The following is a 23,286-nucleotide window of genomic DNA, read 5'->3' on the forward strand; positions in this document are numbered from 1 at the left end:
AACCCGTAGAGACATCTCTTCATCAAAGCCCCACTTGCACGACAAGGATGGTTGAAAATAGACCGTTGGATGCTATTATCATTCCTCGTAAGATCATCATTTCTACCATGCCTGCTTCGCTTGCAAAGAACGTGCAGCTCAAAGTGGTGGAAAGTGAGTAGCCCGATTTTTCCGCTAATTTATGCCTGGACAATGGATGTCCCAATGGTTAATTTGTTCTTCACCTTTGTTTTCAAGTCATAGTGGAACTTGTTCAAATAGTTATAATATGGTCAACAAATTCTGGAATTCCAACTTCCATCAAACTAAAATAATTTCTCCTATCAAATACAAATAAAAACTTGAACAATTGTATCGAGCACAACAGATGTTTGATACTATAATTTGGGGTGGGGGCTGCGCGAACGCAAGCCCCCGCTACCACAAATTATGACGTAGGCTCCACCATTTAGGCAGACCTTAGGCAAGCACCCCTCCAAAGTGCAATGGAAGTCACCAACCTAGGCCATGGGCCTTCTTGATCGCCTATCGACCCCGTCCAGGTAAGTATGTTTCAAGTTGGGATTCCTTTGGCTAATATGCGCTCCTCTCCTACTAGTCACACAATGCTCATTCGATGTGGGATGCATATGGATTAAAAACTTAAATTTGCAGTTTGTTAATGAAATATGATCTGCTAGATCTCACATTGATGATGACGATGATGAGGTTGCTCTACGTTTCTGTTTGACAATGATGATGATGCTGCTCTAGGTTTCTGTTAGAGAATGATGATGACACTCTTTGTTTATATTTAGTGAATACATGTAGACTAGAATTGGTGAGGTGCGCCAGGCCAAAAGCAATAGTGCAACGCCAAAGCGACGCTTGAGAGCCCCAGCAGCAAGCTACCGTGATGGGCTCTCCCCCTAAAAAAATTAATTTAATATCATGTGGACCGATGGTCCATGTATCAGATATTAAACTGATAAGAACAGATACTACACTTGATCTTAGCCAAAAGGCCGAGAAAGGTATGATAAACTCAGTGTTGGAGTCTAATCTTTTGTAGCACCCACAACCTTTTTGTATGCTCTGTTCATTTCTGATGTGGGAGATCATAATCAGATTTTTGAGCTGACTATAAATATACCTCATTAAGTACAATGGCAAATAGTTAAGAAAAGAAATTAAATGAAAATGATTTGTAGGAAATTTGTGACCTTATCGTTCCGGTGAGGCAGATATATCTATAGGTAGACGATGGTGGTAGTGATGCTGGTAAGTTTCAGGGGCGCAGGATAGCCTATAATGTGTTGGCTTCTGCAGCAAATGTACTTGATGTGGTTGGATCCACAAGCAGGGTCTGAGGCACCTGAGCAGGCTCCAATGGTAGGTTGGTCGCATCAATGATTCCAAATCATCGGAAGCATCAACCGTGGGATGTGGAATAGGCGGGCTACAACCTCAACCATGTCCCAGAGGAGGAGGTGGACCCTGATCATGATGAATCTATAACGGAAAATTAAAATTAAAAATATAATATAATTATTTTGCAAAGTTATAATATTTTGTTTAGATATACTATACTATAATTCACTAAAATTTATATTAACTAGTATTTAATTAATTATGTTATGTTATAACATTGTAAAGTATATTAAAAATTACAGAAAAAGTAATATACTTTTAACAAAATTTATCCAAAATTGCGGAAAATTTTCACAAAAATCTCCAAAAATGCACTAAAATTAGAGAAAAAAATTTAAAATTTTCAAAAAAAAAAGTAGCAATTGCAAAAAAAATTTCATAATTATGTTGGGTCTACCTGGGTGTGGCAATTGGAGGCTAGAGATGGAAATGGACTAGTAGAGGGCAGTGGCGAAGCGGAGGCGGAGGGACAAGATCCTTAATCAAAATTTAAATCGTCCTCCCCCATCAGTAGCGTTCCCAGGTTCTTGTGCATTGTTGTCGGAGTCTGGATCGATCGAGCAATAAAGGGATGGGAAGACTTTTCATCACATACATGAACATCTCCTCAAGTTTCGTGACTCGTTGATCGAGATTTGGGCGTGGCGGTGGCCACAGTGGTCGTTTTGGGCTATGATGGTCCAGAAGATGAGTTGTGTCCCTCTAAACCCACACCGAGGATACATTACTTCTTCCGTTTGCACACTGTTGACATCCGCAATTGTTGCTCAATAATGCCCAGCGAAGCTTCAAAAAAGGCTGAAGGATCTTGCTCATCAGCCGTTGCTTGGGCCTATTGCTCCTCCAGCATCTTCTGGAAGGTTTCCTATAAAACGAAAAAATTCATTATTGATAGAAATATAAATTAATTAAAACTAAAAATAAAAATTGTTTCTATAAACAACTTACCACCACTTGCACTCCCCGTGGGCCACTCCAGCTCCCACCGCCCTTCTGTAGCATTTTGGGAACAACTCCCCCTGCTTTAGAGTCTAATCGATCAGTGTCTCATCAACGGTAAATTAAATATTCATAAAAATTTAAAAAGAAAAAAGAAAAAAAAAGTTATCAACTCTTGTTTGTTCATCCCGATTGATGTTGATCACCGACGATGATTGTAGCTACTGTAGCTTTGTTTGCCGCCCGATTAGCTTTATTTTTGACGGCCTCCTCATAAAACTCTGGGTTGGTCCAGTAATCCTGCAGCTGGAGCTAGATCTCATCGGCTAGCCACATTGGTTGGACCAACTGTGCCCTAGCATTAACAAATCGCTTCCGTAGGAACCTCCCAGCGAATATTCGGAACACTTTGAACATGGACGTATCGCTGCAATCCATCAGTAAGTTGCAATTTTCACATAGCTAAAAATAAATTATAAGTAACTAGTAAAATAAATATTTAAAAATATAAATAAAATATTTTCGAAATTTTTACCTTGAGATTGTCTACGAGAGCTACTGCTGATCCAGTGAATTTTTTTACATGCATCCTTAGGAACGGGAAAAATAGCCTCACACCACAACATTGATGGCGCTGTGGAAATCTTAGTCGGACCAGAAAATATAATTTATCAGTAATATTCGGCCAAAAGATTAAATGAAAATGATTTGTAGGAAATTTGTGACCTTATCGTTCCGGTGAGGCAGATATATCTATGGGTAGACGATGGTGGTGGTGATGCTGGTAAGTTTCAAGGGCGTAGGGTAGCCTATAATGTGTTGGCTTCTGCAGCAAATGCACTTGACGTGGTTGGATCCACAAGCAGGGTCTGAGGCACCTGAGCAGGCTCCAATGGTAGGGTTGGTCGCGTCAATGATTCCAAATCGTCGGAAGCGTCAACAGTGGGATGTGGAACAGGCGGGCTACAACCTCAACCATGTCCCAGAGGAGGAGGTGGACCCTGATCATGATGAATCTATAACGAAAAATTAAAATTAAAAATATAATATAATTTTTTTGCAAAGTTATAATATTTTATTTAGATATACTATACTATAATTAACTAAAATTTATATTAACTAGTATTTAATTATTTATGTTATGTTACAACATTGTAAAGTATATTAAAAATTACTGAAAAAGTAATATACTTTTAACAAAATTTATCCAAAATTGCTGAAAATTTTCACAAAAATCTACAAAAAAATACAATAAAATTAGAGAAAAAAATTCAAAATTTTCAAAAAAAAGTAGCAATTGCAAAAAAATTTTCATAATTATGTTGGCCCTACCTGAGTGTGGCAATTGGAGGCTAGAGGTGGAAATGGACTAGTAGAGGGCAGTGGCGAAGCGACGGCGGAGGGACAAGGACGGATCTAGAGGCGAAGTGGAGGTTTCTTATACATTTATTTTTACTTTTACTTTTCTGTTACATTCATTTTTCGATCCCAACCAAACAAATCCTAGGTGAATTGCATAACAATAATGTAAAAGAAAATACTAAGCTAAAACTTTAAATAAATAGGACAACATATTGAATAACAATAGTAATAAAACTTGAAATTATTATTCAGAAACATTATTAAAGGAAAATTACTTATGAAAATTTTAGGCCAGGTTGTGTTTTGTTTTTATTTTAGATTGTATTTGTTTTCATGAAAATTGAGAATATGTTTATATTAGTTGATGGATTATATTTTATGTTGTTAATAGTATCAGATCAAAATATTTTTTTTTGTTTGATAAAAAGGATAGCTTTATTTTTTCATTATTACTAATAATTAAATTTTTTATTGAGAATTGTTAGTGATGTAATACAATAAAGAAATATATTTTTTTGGAATGGATTTTTTGGACGGGTTTATAAGATTTGGAACAGATTCTCTGTAATGAAAGAACATCAGTAACTTGTAAATGCTTTAAAAAAAAATTGTAACGGCTTGCCCCAAAGCTGTTATAAATTTGGGTCGGCTCTTGTAACAATCTCGACACCTATTACAATCATTGACTGGTAAATGAAAAAATATCGTATTTAAACACAATTTTAAAAATAATAAAAGATCCTTAATCTAAATTTAAATCGTCCTTCCCCATCAGCAGTGTTCCGGGCGTCTTGTGCGTTGTTGTTGGAGGCTGGGGAATTAACTAGAGTTTGGATCAATCGAGCAATAAATGAGTGGGTAGATTTTTCATCACATACATGAACTTCTCCTCAAGCTTCGTGACTCGTTGATCGAGATTTGGGTGTGGTGGTGGCCATGGTGGGTGTAGGCAATGGTTTGGGCTATGATGGTCCAGAAGACGAGTTGTGGCCCTCTAAATGCAAATCGAAGACACGTCCCTTCTTCCGTTTCTGTTGTATACTATCTGGTTCAGGCATGTTGTACGACTGATTGTCGATAGCAACTTACTGAACAAATAAGACTTCCTTATGATCAGGGTGATAAATGATTCAATTGATTTCAAGGTTTGGTTCAAACGTCGTATATAAGTTGATGAATTTGATTTATAACTATGAAATAATGAAGCTTTCTTATACTTGGAATGGATTTGTTATATGAACCATCATATTTTTTTGGTATGAGATGATAACTTTTGTAACAAGTATATTTAAGATTTTGGAACTATTCTTGCATATTTCTGTTATACATTTTGGAATGGATTTTTGAAAAATGGACACCCACCAATTTTTTTTTTCTTTTATATATGTTCACAATCACAATGTGCAAAAACATGTATATTCTTACTCGTAATAGGGCGTGACTATATCATAGTTGCATAACACATAAGTCTCGATGAAATGGCGTCATGAACCCGTAGAGCCATCTCTTCTATGAAGCCCCACTTCCCCAACAAGGATAGTTGAAATGCTATCATCATTCCTCGTAAGATCATCATTTCTACCATGCCTACTTCGCTTTCAAAGAACGTGCTGCTCAAAGTGGTGGAAAGTGAATAGCCCGATTTTTCCGCTAATGTATGCCTGGACAATGGACGCCCCGACTGTCACTTTGTTCTTCACCTTTCTTTTCAAGTCACGGAGGAACTTGTTCAAATAGTTATAATATGGTCAACAAATTCTGGAATTATGAAAATTCCAACTTCCGTCAAACTAAAATCATTTCTCCTGTCATATCCAAATAAAAACTTGAACAAATGTATCGAGCACAACACATGTTTGATACTATGATTTGGGTTGGGGGCTGCGCGAACGCAAGCCCCCGCTACCACAAATTATGACGTAGGCTCCACCATTTAGGCAGACCTTAGGCGAGCACCCCTCCAAAGTGCAATGGAAGTCACCAACCTAGGCCATGGGCCTTCTTGATCGCCCATCGACCCCGTCCAGGTAAGTATGTTTCAAGTTGGGATTCCTTTGGCTAGTATGAGCTCCTCCCCTGCTAGTCACACAATGCTCATTCGATGTGGGATGCATGTGGATTAAAAACTTAAATTTGCAGTTTGTTAATGAGATATGAATTACTGCTGCTAGATCTCACATTGATGATGACGACGATGATGCTGCTCTACGTTTCTGTTTGACAACGATGATGATAATGCTGCTCTAGGTTTCTGTTTAGACAATGATGACGACGCTCTTTGTTTATATTTAGTGAAGACATGTAGACTAGAATTGGTGAGGTGCGCCAGGCCAAGGCAGTAGTGCAACACCAAAGCGACGCTTGAGAGCCCCAGCAGCAAGCTGCCGTGGTGGGCTATCCCCCTAGAAAAATTAATTTAATATCATGTGGACCGATGGTCCACGTATCAGATATTAAACTGATAAGAACAGATACTACACTTGATCTTAGCCAAAAGGCCGAGAAAGGTATGATTAACTCAGTGCTGGAGTCTAATCTTTTGTAGCACCCACAACCCTTTTGTATGCTCTGTTCATTTCCGATGTGGGAGATCAGAATCAGATTTTTGAGCGAACTATATATATATCTCATTAAGTACAATGGCAAATAGTTAAGAAAAGAAATTAATCTCTGATGCTATCACGTTTGATTTCTATTTATGTGCCTGCTGCTGCAACAGCATTAATCAGCTTCCATTTCAACTGAATAATATGTATGTATGCTTCAGCAGTTTCTTGGAACAACTTATGAGACCAAATAGTACAACATATATTATATTATAGGGGCCAAAACCTTTTAGAGTTTCAGACCCTCCAAAAATTAGAGTATGCCGTTGATTGAGGCAAGCGCACGGTATTCTTTAGTAAAAGGCGAAAGAATAGTTCGCTCTGTGCTTACCTCACGGCTCCTTAATTTCTCTCCTCTTCTCCTTATTACATTTTTCTATGCTACTACATCTGCCAACCCTTTATTGCTTTCTCCATGTGGGAACAAATTAATTAGTCCATGCCTGTTCTGCTTCTTGTTAATTCATTTGTATTAATGCTCAAGGCTGTGCATGCTTTGGTTTCAATCAACATTGTCTCTCACGTACTGAAAATTAGTCTTATTATTCTGATATATTCAATGAAATAGAACACTACTGTAGTTCCAGGCATGTGTCTTCCAAAAGCTGTGAGTGCAAGAGAGATTACAAGTTCTAATTTTCCCTCATGTACCAATATATGAACAATAATATTCAGCATCCTCCTCATTTTTCTCCCACTATTCAGTATCAGTAGAGAAGGCAACTAATATTTCAATGTGATTACATTTTTAGGAGATATTCTATCATAGACATACGATAATATTTCATGATAAAGTTTTAAGGGTTCGTTTGGTTCAAATGAGATGAAAAGGGATATGAAAAAGATAATAGTTTTTTCTTCAAGTTGTTTGCTATGGTTGGGACGGGAGTAAATGCCAAAATCTTTTCGTTGTTCGGTACGAAAAAAGTATATTGAGAAGAGAAGACTAAATTCTGTAATTTTACTTATTATCCCTTTCTTTTTATTTTATACTACAAAATAAACAAGTTAATTTTATACTAAACTAAGTTTAGAATATAAAAATATAAAAACTTGTTAGTAAAATTATTCGTCAACCAAAAACAAATATATTTTTTATTAACAAAATATTCAATGAAACGAGTATTATGCATTTATTCGTAGCTATTCACTTTAAATAAAATAAAAATTAATACAAACAATCGACGGCGTAGTAGTTTTTCAGATTATTTGCTTATCATTTTCTGAAATACCAGTATTACCAGCAAAAAGTAATAATGAATTAGAGCAAAACTATATATATGGGTAATACAACAAATAAAAATAAAATATTTAATTTTTTGGTTTTTTTGCTCTATACTTTCACTTTTCCACCCAAATTTTGACCAAACGAAATTGGACCCCGAGAGAATTTTATCTACATCCAGTTTTATTTTCTCTCTAGCTATTCTTCTTAATCAAATACCAAACTTTTTCTTATACATCTATTTTTACTTCCACTTTTTTGTTACATCCATTTTTCGATCCCAACCAAACAAATCCTAGGTGAATTGCATAAGAATTATGTAAAAGAAAATATTAAGCTAAAACTTCAAATAAATAGGAAATCATATTGAAGAACAATAGTAATAAAACTTGAAATTAATATTCAGAAACATTATTAAAGGAAAATTACTTATGAAAATTTTAGGCCAGGTTATGTTTTGTTTCTATTTTCAATTTTGTATTAGTTTTCATGAAAAATTGAGAATATGTTTATATTAGTTGATGGATTATATTTTATGTTGTTAGTAGTATCGGGTCAAAATATATTTTTTTTGTTTGATAAAAAGGATAGTTTTATTTTTTTCATTATTACTTGCGTCAAATCCAATTTATTTTTTTATCAAAATAAATTAATAATTTATTTTTTATTGAGAATTGTTAGTGATGTAATAAAATACAGAAAACATAACTTTTTGGAATGGACTTTTTGAACGGATTTATAAGATTTGGAACAAATTCTATGTAACGAAAGAATATCGGTAACTTGTAAATGCTTTAAAAAAAATTTGTAACGGCTTGCCCCAAAGCCGTTATAAATTGGGGCGGGCTCTTGTAACAGTCTCGACACCTATTAGAATCATTGACCGGTAAATGAAAATAGGTTGTACCTGCTTTTAGAATGAAATTTATTAAATTATTTGCTTTGAATTTTACAACGATTTTTATAACAGAAAATGTTAAATTCTTCAAGTTTTTGGAATGTAATGTGCACCTCATTTCAAATGGGACGGAACGGTTCTAGTACCTCTTTGTGGAACAGTTTTTATGCCTCTATTTAGAACAAGTGTTGTACCTCATTTTGGAATAAGTGTTTTACCTATTTTTGGATCGGGTTTTATACCACATGTTGTAACGGATTTTCTTCCGCTTTTTTGAATGGTTTTATACATAATTTCTGAAACATATTTTGTATATCATTTTTATCAGTTGTTGTACCTCATTTTGGAACGAGTTTTGTTTCGCAAATTTGATCGGCCTTTTACTTTCTTGGAATAGTTTTTTAACGAGTTTTATGTTATGTGCTCATAAATTGTATCGCAATACTCATTACACAATTCGCTACAAATGTAAAATATTTGATTAAAATAATTAAATTACTGTTAAATATTTTTTTGCATTTAAATTAATTCCATATTTCTTATTCTAATAATTTCTTTGAATTTAAAATTTATAAAAAAAGAATTTTGAAATTTCTAAATTTGGAATATTTAAATAAATAAAAATGCAAGTGATTGTTAACAACATAATAAGAAAAAGAAATAAACAATTCATTTAAAAATTGTATTTAAACACAATTTAAAAAATATTAAAAGATCCGTATTGAAAATTTAAATCGTCCTCCCCCATCAGTAGTGTTCCCAATGTCTTGTGCATTGTTGTCGGAGTCTGGATCGATCGAGCAATAAAGGGATGGGTAGACTTTTCATCACATACATGAACATCTCCTCAAGCCTTTGGAGTTTAATCGATTTGTGTCTCCCGTCCAAAAAAAAAAAAAATCAATCAACGGTAAATTAAATATTCATAAAAATTTAAAAAGAAAAAAGAAAAAAAAAGTTATCAACTCTTGTTTGTTCATCCCGATTGATGTTGATCACCGACGATGATTGTAGCTACTGTAGCTTTGTTTGCCGCCCGATTAGCTTTATTTTTGACGGCCTCCTCATAAAACTCTGGGTTGGTCCAGTAATCCTGCAGCTGGAGCTAGATCTCATCGGCTAGCCACATTGGTTGGACCAACTGTGCCCTAGCATTAACAAATCGCTTCCGTAGGAACCTCCCAGCGAATATTCGGAACACTTTGAACATGGACGTGTCGCTGCAATCCATCAGTAAGTTGCAATTTTCACATAGCTAAAAATAAATTATAAGTAACTAGTAAAATAAATATTTAAAAATATAAATAAAATATTTTCGGAATTTTTACCTTGAGATTGTCTACGAGAGCTACTGCTGATCCAGTGAATTTTTTTACATGCATCCTTAGGAACGGGAAAAATAGCCTCACACCACAACATTGATGGCGCTGTGGAAATCTTGGTCGGACCAGAAAATATAATTTATCAGTAATATTCGGCCAAAAGATTAAATGAAAATGATTTGTAGGAAATTTGTGACCTTATCATTCCGGTGAGGCAGATATATCTATGGGTAGACGATGGTGGTGGTGATGCTGGTAAGTTTCAAGGGCGTAGGGTAGCCTATAATGTGTTGGCTTCTGCAGCAAATGCACTTGACGTGGTTGGATCCACAAGCAGGGTCTGAGGCACCTGAGCAGGCTCCAATGGTAGGGTTGGTCGCGTCAATGATTCCAAATCGTCGGAAGCGTCAACAGTGGGATGTGGAACAGGCGGGCTACAACCTCAACCATGTCCCAGAGGAGGAGGTGGACCCTGATCATGATGAATCTATAACGAAAAATTAAAATTAAAAATATAATATAATTTTTTTGCAAAGTTATAATATTTTATTTAGATATACTATACTATAATTAACTAAAATTTATATTAAATAGTATTTAATTATTTATGTTATGTTACAACATTGTAAAGTATATTAAAAATTACTGAAAAAGTAATATACTTTTAACAAAATTTATCCAAAATTGCTGAAAATTTTCACAAAAATCTACAAAAAATACAATAAAATTAGAGAAAAAAATTCAAAATTTTCAAAAAAAAGTAGCAATTGCAAAAAAATTTTCATAATTATGTTGGCCCTACCTGAGTGTGGCACTTGGAGGCTAGAGGTGGAAATGGACTAGTAGAGGGCAGTGGCGAAGCGACGGCGGAGGGACAAGGATGGATCTAGAGGCGAAGTGGAGGTTTCTTATACATTTATTTTTATTTTTACTTTTCTGTTATATTCATTTTTCGATCCCAACCAAACAAATCCTAGGTGAATTGCATAACAATAATGTAAAAGAAAATACTAAGCTAAAACTTTAAATAAATAGGACAACATATTGAATAACAATAGTAATAAAACTTGAAATTATTATTCAGAAACATTATTAAAGGAAAATTACTTATGAAAATTTTAGGCCAGGTTGTGTTTTGTTTTTATTTTAGATTGTATTTGTTTTCATGAAAAATTGAGAATATGTTTATATTAGTTGATGGATTATATTTTATGTTGTTAATAGTATCAGATCAAAATATTTTTTTTTGTTTGATAAAAAGGATAGCTTTATTTTTTCATTATTACTAATAATTAAATTTTTTATTGAGAATTGTTAGTGATGTAATACAATAAAGAAAAGATATTTTTTTGGAATGGATTTTTTGGACGGGTTTATAAGATTTGGAACAGATTCTCTGTAATGAAAGAACATCAGTAACTTGTAAATGCTTTAAAAAAAAATTGTAACGGCTTGCCCCAAAGCTGTTATAAATTTGGGTCGGCTCTTGTAACAATCTCGACACCTATTACAATCATTGACTGGTAAATGAAAAAATGTCGTATTTAAACACAATTTTAAAAATAATAGAAGATCCTTAATCTAAATTTAAATCGTCCTTCCCCATCAGCAGTGTTCCGGGCGTCTTGTGCGTTGTTGTTGGAGGCTGGGGAATTAACTAGAGTCTGGATCAATCGAGCAATAAATGAGTGGGTAGATTTTTCATCACATACATGAACTTCTCCTCAAGCTTCGTGACTCGTTGATCGAGATTTGGGTGTGGTGGTGGCCATGGTGGGTGTAGGCAACGGTTTGGGCTATGATGGTCCAGAAGACGAGTTGTGGCCCTCTAAATCCAAATCGAAGACACGTCCCTTCTTCCGTTTCTGTTGTATACTATCTGGTTCAGGCATGTTGTACGACTGATTGTCGATAGCAACTTACTGAACAAATAAGACTTCCTTATGATCAGGGTGATAAATGATTCAATTGATTTCAAGGTTTGGTTCAAACGTCGTATATAAGTTGATGAATTTGATTTATAACTATGAAATAATGAAGCTTTCTTATACTTGGAATGGATTTGTTATATGAACCATCATATTTTTTTGGTATGAGATGATAACTTTTGTAACAAGTATATTTAAGATTTTGGAACTATTCTTGCATATTTCTGTTATACATTTTGGAATGGATTTTTGAAAAATGGACACCCACCAATTTTTTTTTTCTTTTATATATGTTCACAATCACAATGTGCAAAAACATGTATATTCTTACTCGTAATAGGGCGTGACTATATCATAGTTGCATAACACATAAGTCTCGATGAAATGACGTCATGAACCCGTAGAGCCATCTCTTCTATGAAGCCCCACTTCCCCAACAAGGATAGTTGAAATGCTATCATCATTCCTCGTAAGATCATCATTTCTACCATGCCTACTTCGCTTTCAAAGAACGTGCTGCTCAAAGTGGTGGAAAGTGAATAGCCCGATTTTTTCGCTAATGTATGCCTGGACAATGGACGCCCCGACTGTCACTTTGTTCTTCACCTTTCTTTTCAAGTCACGGAGGAACTTGTTCAAATAGTTATAATATGGTCAACAAATTCTGGAATTATGAAAATTCCAACTTCCATCAAACTAAAATCATTTCTCCTGTCATATCCAAATAAAAACTTGAACAAATTTATCGAGCACAACACATGTTTGATACTATGATTTGGGTTGGGGGCTGCGCGAACGCAAGCCCCCGCTACCACAAATTATGACGTAGGCTCCACCATTTAGACAGACCTTAGGCGAGCACCCCTCCAAAGTGCAATGGAAGTCACCAACCTAGGCCATGGGCCTTCTTGATCGCCCATCGACCCCGTCCAGGTAAGTATGTTTCAAGTTGGGATACCTTTGGCTAGTATGAGCTCCTCCCCTGCTAGTCACACAATGCTCATTCGATGTGGGATGCATGTGGATTAAAAACTTAAATTTGCAGTTTGTTAATGAGATATGAATTACTGCTGCTAGATCTCACATTGATGATGACGACGATGATGCTGCTCTACGTTTCTGTTTGACAACGATGATGATAATGCTGCTCTAGGTTTCTGTTTAGACAATGATGACAACGCTCTTTGTTTATATTTAGTGAAGACATGTAGACTAGAATTGGTGAGGTGCGCCTGGCCAAGGCAGTAGTGCAACGCCAAAGCGACGCTTGAGAGCCCCAGCAGCAAGCTGCCGTGGTGGGCTATCCCCCTAGAAAAATTAATTTAATATCATGTGGACCGATGGTCCACGTATCAGATATTAAACTGATAAGAACAGATACTACACTTGATCTTAGCCAAAAGGCCGAGAAAGGTATGATTAACTCAGTGCTGGAGTCTAATCTTTTGTAGCACCCACAACCCTTTTGTATGCTCTGTTCATTTCCGATGTGGGAGATCAGAATCAGATTTTTGAGCGAACTATATATATATCTCATTAAGTACAATGGCAAATAGTTAAGAAAAGAAATTAATCTCTGATGCTATCACGTTTGATTTCTATTTATGTGCCTGCTGCTGCAACAGCATTAATCAGCTTCCATTTCAACTGAATAATATGTATGTATGCTTCAGCAGTTTCTTGGAACAACTTATGAGACCAAATAGTACAACATATATTATATTATAGGGGCCAAAACCTTTTAGAGTTTCAGACCCTCCAAAAATTAGAGTATGCCGTTGATTGAGGCAAGCGCACGGTATTCTTTAGTAAAAGGCGAAAGAATAGTTCGCTCTGTGCTTACCTCACGGCTCCTTAATTTCTCTCCTCTTCTCCTTATTACATTTTTCTATGCTACTACATCTGCCAACCCTTTATTGCTTTCTCCATGTGGGAACAAATTAATTAGTCCATGCCTGTTCTGCTTCTTGTTAATTCATTTGTATTAATGCTCAAGGCTGTGCATGCTTTGGTTTCAATCAACATTGTCTCTCACGTACTGAAAATTAGTCTTATTATTCTGATATATTCAATGAAATAGAACACTACTGTAGTTCCAGGCATGTGTCTTCCAAAAGCTGTGAGTGCAAGAGAGATTACAAGTTCTAATTTTCCCTCATGTACCAATATATGAACAATAATATTCAGCATCCTCCTCATTTTTCTCCCACTATTCAGTATTAGTCTTAATCAATTTTTGACTCTACATAATTAATTATTTATTTTATTATATATAAATACGTGAACTCCGCCACTATTAATTATTCAGTTGAGGTGCGTTTTTAACAAAAACTGTTCTTATTTTTTAAACTGCTCCAAAAATCCATTCTTAGAAACAAAAAACGATGTCATTTTATCCAAAAATTTTGGAGCATTTTTAACAAAATCATTTCTATTTTCTAAAAAATCGCTTTTTAATTGTGTGTCAAAACTATTTTTTCAAAAAATATTAGAAAAATAAAAAATATAGGAAAAATCGTCTCAAACATGTTAATGATCAGAAAAAGTATACCATAAATTAATTAAGGTCATTGAAAACGTATAATGCATTAAATTAAATTGATATATGTTTAGAAGATCAGTATATTTGTATATATAAGATTGTTAGTCTTACATAGATGTATGTAGCATCTTATACTATTATATTGGATCGCCTAATCAGACTGTTAAAATTTTAATCAGACCATTGAAAATTATTGAATCGACAAAATACTACATTTAATGAAGTTTTGGACATTTTTGTTATAAGAATGCTGAGATATAGTAATTATACATAATTAACGAGGTTAAAAACGATTCAACTATCCATCATATCATGTGATTTTAGATCAGACCACTAGATATGTTCACATATAAAAGTATTGTTATACTTTTAAGTTTGGAATTAATCAAGGTCCCGGATTTTGAGATATCATAATCGAAAAGTGAACAAGGAATTTGTGGACATATTTAGAAACGATTTTTTGTCAATCATTTTAGAAACGGATAGTTTATACATTTAGGCACGACTTTTAATTTTAGGAACGATCAAATATTGAAAACCCATTCCTATGTTTGATTTTCTCTCCACTTTTCATTTGATGTGAAATTAAAATTTTTGAACTGATTTTGGAACGGCTAAAAGAAATTGATCATTCCTAAATTTTGATTTTTCCTCCTTTTTCATTTAGGATATTGTAATGTATTTAGGACAGATTTTTTTTTAAAGTCCGTTCAAAGGTGGAGCGGTCTTCGAAACGGTCTGTTGGTTTTTGGATCGTTTCTAAATAGGAATTCTTTTCTTATTTTTAAAAATAATTTTATTTATGTGAGAACATTATTTTGCAGATCGTCCACAAAAAATCCGGTCCAAAAAACATTCCATTCTGTAGCGGGTTTTGAAACGATTTTTGAAACACATTATTTCTTAAGTAAAACACATAATTTGGAACGATTTTTGGCATAATTGATTAAGTGTGTACTAAAACTGTTCTAAATTGTACCTAATTTTGGAATACATTTTCAAACTATCATTTTTTTTATATCCATTGTCACACATAGGAACGGTCATTGCAAGACTGTTCCTAATTTTAATAATGTGTTCAAAATAGAGTTCCAAATATTAACCGTTACTATTTTGGAGCAGTCTTTGGAACACATATTGGAATAGTTAGTTTGGAAGACATATTGAAACAGTTTGACCGTTCCAAAATTATAATCCAAAAAAAATATGGACCATGACGTCATCTATTAATATTCGTTCCTCATGTGTTCCAAAGCCTGTTCCAATATGGAACGGATTTTGGAACGGTGACCTTGTCCGTGTTAAATCCTAATTTTTTTTTTTTTGGTAATAATGTATATATTGGCTTTATTCCTATACCAACGTATATATTAGTATATAGTATTGATGTTTCATATTTCTCCACCGAATCTTGATTCAAAAGATATTAATTTATTATAACAATTTAAGTAGTTATGCAACCATTATGATCTCTTTACTATTGGGTTCAATAAAATATTCCAATCATTTTTTCTCTATGCTTTTCTCAGTTATTCTTTTTTATTCAAAAATTTTATGATTCTTCTTTATTTTGCATTATCAATATATATCAAGTGTATAATATTTTTAAAATACTCTTTTGATATGGTGGGCATATTTTAAAATGAAGGATTGAGTATTTTACTTTAATGTCATCTTATGCCTATATTAATGTATTTTAGTGCAGTTAAGTTGACTACAAGAAGGTATGCATGAACGATAAAATTTCTTTTCTCTAATTGCATTGATGTTTTGCTTTGTATAATTTCTCAACAAAATTAGCATTATGAATTTTGATTTTATTTTAAGATATACACATCCACAACTCTTTCAATTAATCTTAATGGTACTAATTTTCTCTCTTTTTATATTTATTGTTTGAACTACAAAAATAAGGTCAATGGATTTTTGAGAAAACTAACATTTGTCCTAAAAATCGTTCCAAATTGAGAGGGTTTTGAGACAAATTCAGACGGAATTGGGACACAACGTCTCGTTGTAATACTTACCGTCCCAAAATTCATCCCAAAAGCGGACAAAAAATAGTAATCGTCCAAAGCCGTCCCAATGTTATTCCAAGATTTTGGTGGATACACTACAAAAAGAATGCGGGATTTGGGGCAAGTTTAAGAACGATTTTTTTCTTTCTTTTTTTCCCTTTGAACGGTTTTAAAGTGACCGAATTAATTTGGATCGATTTTTGGAATGGTTGGCTATCCTTCCTTATAAATCACGTTACAAAATGGTTCATACCTGACCGTTTCAATTTGGGACGGGCACTGTAACACATTGCTAGATATCATTCCTAATATTAACTAATTTGTCTAAAAAATTTTACTTTTTTAATTGGAATGGACTAGACGACATCTGGAACGGGTATATTATTTATGTTGGGTTACTTTTGGAATGGTCTTTGTGATACTCGTGCCTGAATTTTGGAATTATATTTATTTGTATTGGTGATAAATATAGGAACGGTCTTTGATGATTTGTTTGTCAATCTTTCCAATAGTATTAGGCACGATTACATTTTTGTTTGGAACAGTCTTCTATAACTATTTTAGGAATGTTAGTCTTATTTAGGAACAAATATGTAAAACTATTTTAATAGTGATATTAAGAACAATCATTCTTATTTTGGACACGTACTTAAAACTATATTAGCAATGGTATTAGAAATGATTAGCCACTATTTAGGAAAAAGTTTTGAAATGATATTAGTAATGATTTTTGGAAGGTCAATGCAGTTTAGAAACACGAGTTTAGAATTTTTTTAATAATGGTATTAAGAACGGTCATTAATTTAGATCTGTAATATTTTCTTTATAATTACTAAAATTATTTCTAGTTTTTAATCTTATAACTTATCTATATGTTATAATTTTTTATTTTTATGTAATAAAATTTAATATATAATTAAATTAATTTAATAAATTTTAAATTAATTATATTTATGAATTTAATTAATTGAATAAATATGAAATAATGGAATGTAATAAATATTATGAAATATGAATAATTAATGCAACTATTAAATTAATATGAAATATTATCTTACAAAAATTAAAAAATATTAAAACCTAATCTAAACCCTACTCATCAGCGACGTCCATATCGTCCTGGTTTGAGGTAAGGGGGGCTGTCGGAGGCGGTGCTACGGTCGGTTGTGACGGTCCCGCAGTGAGGAGGAAGCCCGCATCGTCCTCATCATGACCATCATGTTAGCCATCATCGTCTCAAGGTGGCCAATGCGGTCTTCCTAGCTAGGTTTGGTTGTGGCGGTGGTAGTGTTGGTGGGGGTGGCGGTGGTGATGTGAAGGTCTGGTTGGAGATCTGAGCCTCAGAACCAAGACCGAACACTTGGCCCTTGTTCTTGCACTCGACTGTAGCCAATCACATTTGTTGCTCTGTCATCGCCACCGAAGCCTCCGATTCGATCAGGCATCATGGTCCTCCGATTCGATCAGGCATCATGGTCCTCGCCGAAGAAGAGCCACGGGCCTAAATCCAAGTTAGGACCTGGTGACAAAGGCAAGGGCAAGGAGCCTGCAGAGCCTTCTCATCCCCCTCCTCCCAAATCGCAAGGCCGGCGTGTGCTGAGCAGGATGGCTAAGGAAGCCGCAGACAAGACTGGAGCAGAAGAAGATCGGGATAAGTTTTTGCGAGTGGCGCAGCTCGCCTCATGCTGGGAAGAGAGCCAGGCGGCTCTTCGAGGTAACGTGCCGCCCCGGAGTGGGATGATATGTCGAGCTCGTCCCTTTATGGCGAAGCAGGAAACGACACTTTTGCTGTATACAACTCCTTTGTTTCCGTTCGCGATCAAGGGGCGTTGGTGACGAACAGCCCTATTCAGCTCGAGGAGTTCGCTGCTCACTCCTTGGTTCAGGTACATCTATCAGCTGATCTACCTTGATTTTTCATCAGTTCGATCTTCTTATTCGCTGTCTTTGACCTTGCAGGTCATGACCTTCGTCCGGAGCCTGAGTCTTAAGTGCACCCATTACCGAATGAGTTTCATTCAATCTGACCAAAAGGTGTAGAGTCTTAAGGCTCAGTTGGCAGAGCGAGACGAGGAAGAGCGTAAACAGGAGGATAATCTGCTGGCTTTGAGCGACGAGGTCCAAAAGCTGCGAGCCGAGCTCGATGCCTCCAAGAAGAAGAAAGAGATCCTCCGATCTGAACATGAAGTGGCTCTATCGGAGGCCAAGAAAGAGGCATTCGAGGCCGGGCGTGAGGCTGGCCTCGAGGAGGGCCGCAAGCGTGGGGTAGAAGAAGGCCAAGCCGGTTGCATTCCGATCGAAGAACATCAGCGCGTTTTGGCCGGCTCTAGGATGTCCGCGGTTCGTGATTTTTTTAAGACCGATACTTTCACGACCGCTCTCGAGGTCAAGTCTGCGGACTCGTTCGCCAAAGGCTATGAGACCTGCTTGTCTCAGGTCGAAAAGCTTAGCGGATTTAACGAGTCTTTTGACCACAACAAATTGGACATCTCGCTTGATGGCGACCTCCAACCTCTTCCCCCGGATCCTGAGCTGAAAGACGACGAGTTTATGGTCCTGAGGGACGAGCTAGAGGCGGAAGCTGATGCCTGATCAATCCCGATCTTCTATTTTTGTAATAGGATTTGAGCTGACTGATCAAAATGTAAATCCTAGAGATTTTTAGAAACATCATTTTTTGTAAACAGGACATCGGGGTGAGGATTTTTTATGACCCCTGTATATGACATTCTGTTAATGGAAAAATTTCCTTCCAACTTTTGGTAGCTCGCGCATTTTGCTTCTTTATCTGCCAATTGTATATCTCTCTGATCGCATGAAGCTTGCCTCCTTTCGATCGTTCTTCCAGTTGGCTCACGTAGCACATCTTTTTCGGATCGTATGTCCGGGGTGTGTCTTTTTCAGTTCGCGTTTGCTTGGGTGCGTCTTTTTCAGATCGCATGTTGGACGCGTCCTTTTCAGTTCGCGTTTGCTTGAGTGCGTCTTTTTCAGATCGCATGTTGGACGCGTCTTTTTCAGTTCGCGTTTTGCTTGAATGCGTCTTTTTCATATCGCATGTTGGACGCATCTTTTTCAGTTCGCGTTTGCCTGGGTGCGTCTTTTTCAGATCGCATGTTGGATGCGTCTTTTTCAGTTCGCGTTTTGCTTGAGTGCGCCTTTTTCAGATCGCATGTTGGACGCGTCTTTTTCAGTTCGCATTTTGCTTGAATGCGTCTTTTTCAGATCGCATGTTGGACGTGTCTTTTTCAGTTCGCGTTTGCCTGGGTGCGTCTTTTTCAGATCGCATGTTGGACGCGTCTTTTCAGTTCACGTTTTGCTTGAATGCGTCTTTTTCAGATCGCATGTTGGACGCGTCTTTTTCAGTTCGCGTTTTGTACTTAGAAGATTCAAGTAACGAATGATAATAAAGACATAGGAAGGTACACACACGAATATAAGCATGAAAACAAATACAATTTTATAAATCCCATTGGGTAAATTACAGTGGGTACAAATGTTTAATAATAACAATGTTCAACATGGACACAATCTTCCTGACCTTAAAATATACAATTGGTAATCTGCTAGAAGTCTTCGCGTATGATTTTTCTGCTGACGGGTCCTTCGTTGTTCGATCTGTTCGTTGATGGCCTTTCACAGGCTCCTTGTTCGATCCGTCAGTTGATGGTCTTTCACAGGCTCCTTGTTCGATCAGCTGGTTGATGGTCTTTCACAGGCTCCTTGTTCGATCAGCTGGTAGATGGCCTTTCACATTCTTCTTGTTCGATCTCCTTGTTGGTGGCCTTTCGTAGGCTCCTTGTTCGATCCGTCAGTTGATGGCCTTTCACAGGCTCCTTGTTCGATCCGTCAGTTGATGGCCTTTCACAGGCTCCTCGTTTTAAGCATAGAACTTCTTCAGGTTTTGTATGTTCCAAGGACGTGGTAGTTCTCGACCTTGCATGTCTTGCAGTCTATACGTGCCCTTCTTTCTAATCTCGATCACTTTGTAAGGGCCCTCCCAGGGCGGTTCCAGCTTTCCCACGTGTTTTGAGGCCTCTGCCTTTTTCAACACGAGATCTCCCACCTGCAATTGGCGTGCTCGAACTCTGCAATTGTAGCTCTTCATCATTAAACCCTTGTGGTGTAAAATTCGAGCGTATGCGGCCTCCCTCTTTTCTTCAACGACGGTGAGGTCGAAGCTTCACTCGGTTCGATTCGTCTCGGGTTCGTACTGCATGACTCTTTGTGATTCCTCCCCGATTTCTGCTGGAATGATGGCCTCGGTCCCGTTTACTAGGCAGAAAGGGGTCTCGCCCGTAGCGATTCGTGGTGTTGTGCGATAAGCCCACAAGACCCCAGGCAGCTCGTCAACCCACGAACCCTTGCTCTCGAGGCGCGTCTTCAAGTGTTGTAAGATCGTCCGGTTCGTCACCTCGGTCTGTCCGTTCGCCTGAGGGTTCGCAACTGCCGTGAAGTGCTGTACGATCTTTAGCTCCTTGCACCATTCCGTGATCTTCCTGTCCTGGAACTGCGTGCCATTATCAGATATCAGTATCCGAGGTATACCAAATCTGCATATGATGTTCTTCCAGATGAAGTTGATGACTTCCTTCTCGGATATTTTGGCCACTGCCTCCGCTTCGACCCACTTGGAAAAATATTCAACCGCCACAATGATGAATTTCTTCTGTGCCTGCGCGGGAGGAAAGGGTCCCACGATGTCGATTCCCCACTGATCGAACGGACACGCTATCTTGATTGGTTCCATCGGGGTCGCGGGCTGATGTATTAAGGAAGCATACCTCTGGCAGTTTTCACATTTTCTCACCAAGTTCTTGGCATCTCCGACTAGGATGGGCCAGAAATACCCCTGTCGCATTACTTTCTGAGCTAGCGATCTCGCCCCTGAATGATTTCCGCAGCTTCCTTCGTGTATTTCACGCATTACGTATAAGGCTCTCTCTTCATCCAAGCATTTCAAGAGAGGGCCGTCCACTATCCGTTTGTAGAGCTGGCCCTCCAACAACGTGAATCGAGCAGCTCAAAATCTGACTCTTTTCGCCGCCACCGGATTGCTAGGCAAGGTCCCGTCCTCGAGGTACCTCACGATTTCGCTCATCCAAGACCCTGCCTCTGAGACGACCTGGACTTCCGTTCTACTCGCAAGGGCCGACTGCTCGCGTACTAAGGCTGTGATTTTGCGATCTCGGATTCCATCCATTGCCGCTCCAAACTTCGACAGAGCATCCGCTTTGTCGTTCTCTACTCTGGGGACCTGCAAAACGGAGCATCTACTGAACCTCCCCATCACTCGCTGCACGATCTCTTTATATTGGGTCATTGTTCTCTCTCTCGTCTCGTATGTTCCTTCGATTTGCATTGCAGTCAACTGTGAGTCGGTAAAAACTTCCAGGTCTCGAGCACCTGCTTCATGTGCAAGCTCCAGTCCCAATACCAATGCCTCATACTCCGCCTCATTGTTTGTCACCGGGAATGATAGGCGAGCGGCAACTTCGATCTCGATTCCCCCTAGTCCTTGGATCAATATGCCTGCTCCTCCATTATTCGCGTCAGAGGACCCATCAACATGCAGTATCCATTTCGAATAGGGGTGATCAGCCGCTTCGGGTTCCTTCTGGTCGTCGGACAGCTCTGTGATGAAATCTGCGAGCACCTGCGCCTTCTGGGCTGTTTTGGGTTGGTACTCAATATCGTGCTGCCCCAATTCGACCGCCCATTTGATCAATCTTCCGGAGGCTTCCAGCTGCGACATCACGTGCTTAAGAGGGTGGTTCGTCAACACCACCACTTTGTGCGACTGAAAATATGGTCGTAGTTTTCAGGCAGTCACTACTAATGCAAGGGCGAGTTTTTCCATCTCTGAATATCGCGATTCTGCCCCCTGGAGCATTTTACTGACATAATAGACTGGATTCTGGTTGCTAGCTTCTTCTCTCACCAATACGGAGCTGATCGCGTTCTCGGACACCCCAAGATACAAAAATAATGTCTCCCCTTCTCTAGGGTTCGCGAGCAGTGGAGGCTTCGTGAGATATTCCTTCAATTCCTGCAAAGCTTGTTCGCATTCTGGAGTCCACGCGAAACTCTTGGGCTTCCTTAAAGCTTTGAAAAATGGTAAGCTTCTGTCTGCCGATCGTGATATAAATCTGCTTAAGGATGCGATCTTTCCCCTAAGCTTCTGCATCTCTTTGATCGAATTTGGCGACCTCAAGCCCATTATGGCTTGGATTTTTTGATCGCCTGAGAGAGATCTTCCAAGTGATCCTGCGACCTCCTGCTCTTCACTAGCATATCATCCACGTATACTTCCATAGTCTTTCCCAAGAGATTTCCGAACATTTGATTTACTAGCAGCTGATATGTGGCACCCGCGTTCTTCAGCCCAAATGGTATCATGTTATAGCAATAGATCCCTTTTTCCGTGACAAACGAACTCTTGTCTCGGTCTTCTTTCGCCATGTGGATCTGGTGGTATCCTTGGTAAGCATCCATCATCGAGAACATTTCGAACCCGGCTGTGGAGTCGACCATCAAGTCAATTCTTGGCAAGGGATACGGATATTTCGGGCAGGCTTTGTTTAAGTCTGTGAAATCAACGCACATACGCCATTTTCCCGAGGATTTGGGAACTAACACGACGTTTGAGAGCCAATCGGTATACTGAATCTCGGACACGTACCCGGCTCTTAACAGTTTTTCGACCTCTTGTCTGATTATTTCATTCTTGTCACCCCCAAACGATCTCTTCTTTTGCTGCACCGGTCGAGCTTTTGGGTCGACGTTGAGGTGGTGAACGATAACCCCGGGATCGATCCCCGTGAAGTCCGAGGAGTTCCATGCGAATATGTCAACATTCTTTCTCAAAAATTCTATCATGGCTAGCTTCCCTTCCATGTTCGTGCCAATCCAGGTGGTTCTCTCGGGCTCATCCGGTACTAGCTGCACCTTTTGTATTCGCCGCTGGGCTTCATGTGCTCCACTTCATACGGTCGGGGCTCCGTATCTTCTCTGACTTTCTGCTTCTTCGACCTCGGCT

General features: G+C 37.7%; 8 non-coding genes across 8 annotated transcripts; all 8 read right to left on the reverse strand.

The window, feature by feature from the left end:
• Positions 1-389: 389 nt before the first annotated feature.
• Positions 390-550, reverse strand: LOC148786938 (U1 spliceosomal RNA). Its single transcript, XR_016067608.1, has one exon. It is a non-coding gene; the product is annotated as a U1 spliceosomal RNA (small nuclear RNA).
• Positions 551-820: 270 nt separating this feature from the next.
• LOC148786939 (U2 spliceosomal RNA) lies at positions 821-1,017 on the reverse strand. Its single transcript, XR_016067657.1, has one exon. It is a non-coding gene; the product is annotated as a U2 spliceosomal RNA (small nuclear RNA).
• A 4,568-nt stretch (positions 1,018-5,585) lies between these two features.
• Positions 5,586-5,746, reverse strand: LOC148786940 (U1 spliceosomal RNA). The gene has a single exon (XR_016067655.1). It is a non-coding gene; the product is annotated as a U1 spliceosomal RNA (small nuclear RNA).
• Positions 5,747-6,026: 280 nt separating this feature from the next.
• LOC148786941 (U2 spliceosomal RNA) lies at positions 6,027-6,222 on the reverse strand. Its single transcript, XR_016067656.1, has one exon. It is a non-coding gene; the product is annotated as a U2 spliceosomal RNA (small nuclear RNA).
• A 317-nt stretch (positions 6,223-6,539) lies between these two features.
• LOC148786942 (U5 spliceosomal RNA) lies at positions 6,540-6,657 on the reverse strand. The gene has a single exon (XR_016067645.1). It is a non-coding gene; the product is annotated as a U5 spliceosomal RNA (small nuclear RNA).
• A 5,813-nt stretch (positions 6,658-12,470) lies between these two features.
• LOC148786943 (U1 spliceosomal RNA) lies at positions 12,471-12,631 on the reverse strand. Its single transcript, XR_016067621.1, has one exon. It is a non-coding gene; the product is annotated as a U1 spliceosomal RNA (small nuclear RNA).
• Positions 12,632-12,911: 280 nt separating this feature from the next.
• Positions 12,912-13,107, reverse strand: LOC110013186 (U2 spliceosomal RNA). The gene has a single exon (XR_002288384.2). It is a non-coding gene; the product is annotated as a U2 spliceosomal RNA (small nuclear RNA).
• Positions 13,108-13,424: 317 nt separating this feature from the next.
• Positions 13,425-13,542, reverse strand: LOC148786944 (U5 spliceosomal RNA). The gene has a single exon (XR_016067646.1). It is a non-coding gene; the product is annotated as a U5 spliceosomal RNA (small nuclear RNA).
• Positions 13,543-23,286: the final 9,744 nt, after the last annotated feature.

This window comes from Sesamum indicum, linkage group LG9 (assembly GCF_026168435.1).
Source record: "Sesamum indicum cultivar Baizhima isolate 11 linkage group LG9, ASM2616843v1, whole genome shotgun sequence".
Lineage (NCBI taxonomy): Eukaryota > Viridiplantae > Streptophyta > Magnoliopsida > Lamiales > Pedaliaceae > Sesamum > Sesamum indicum.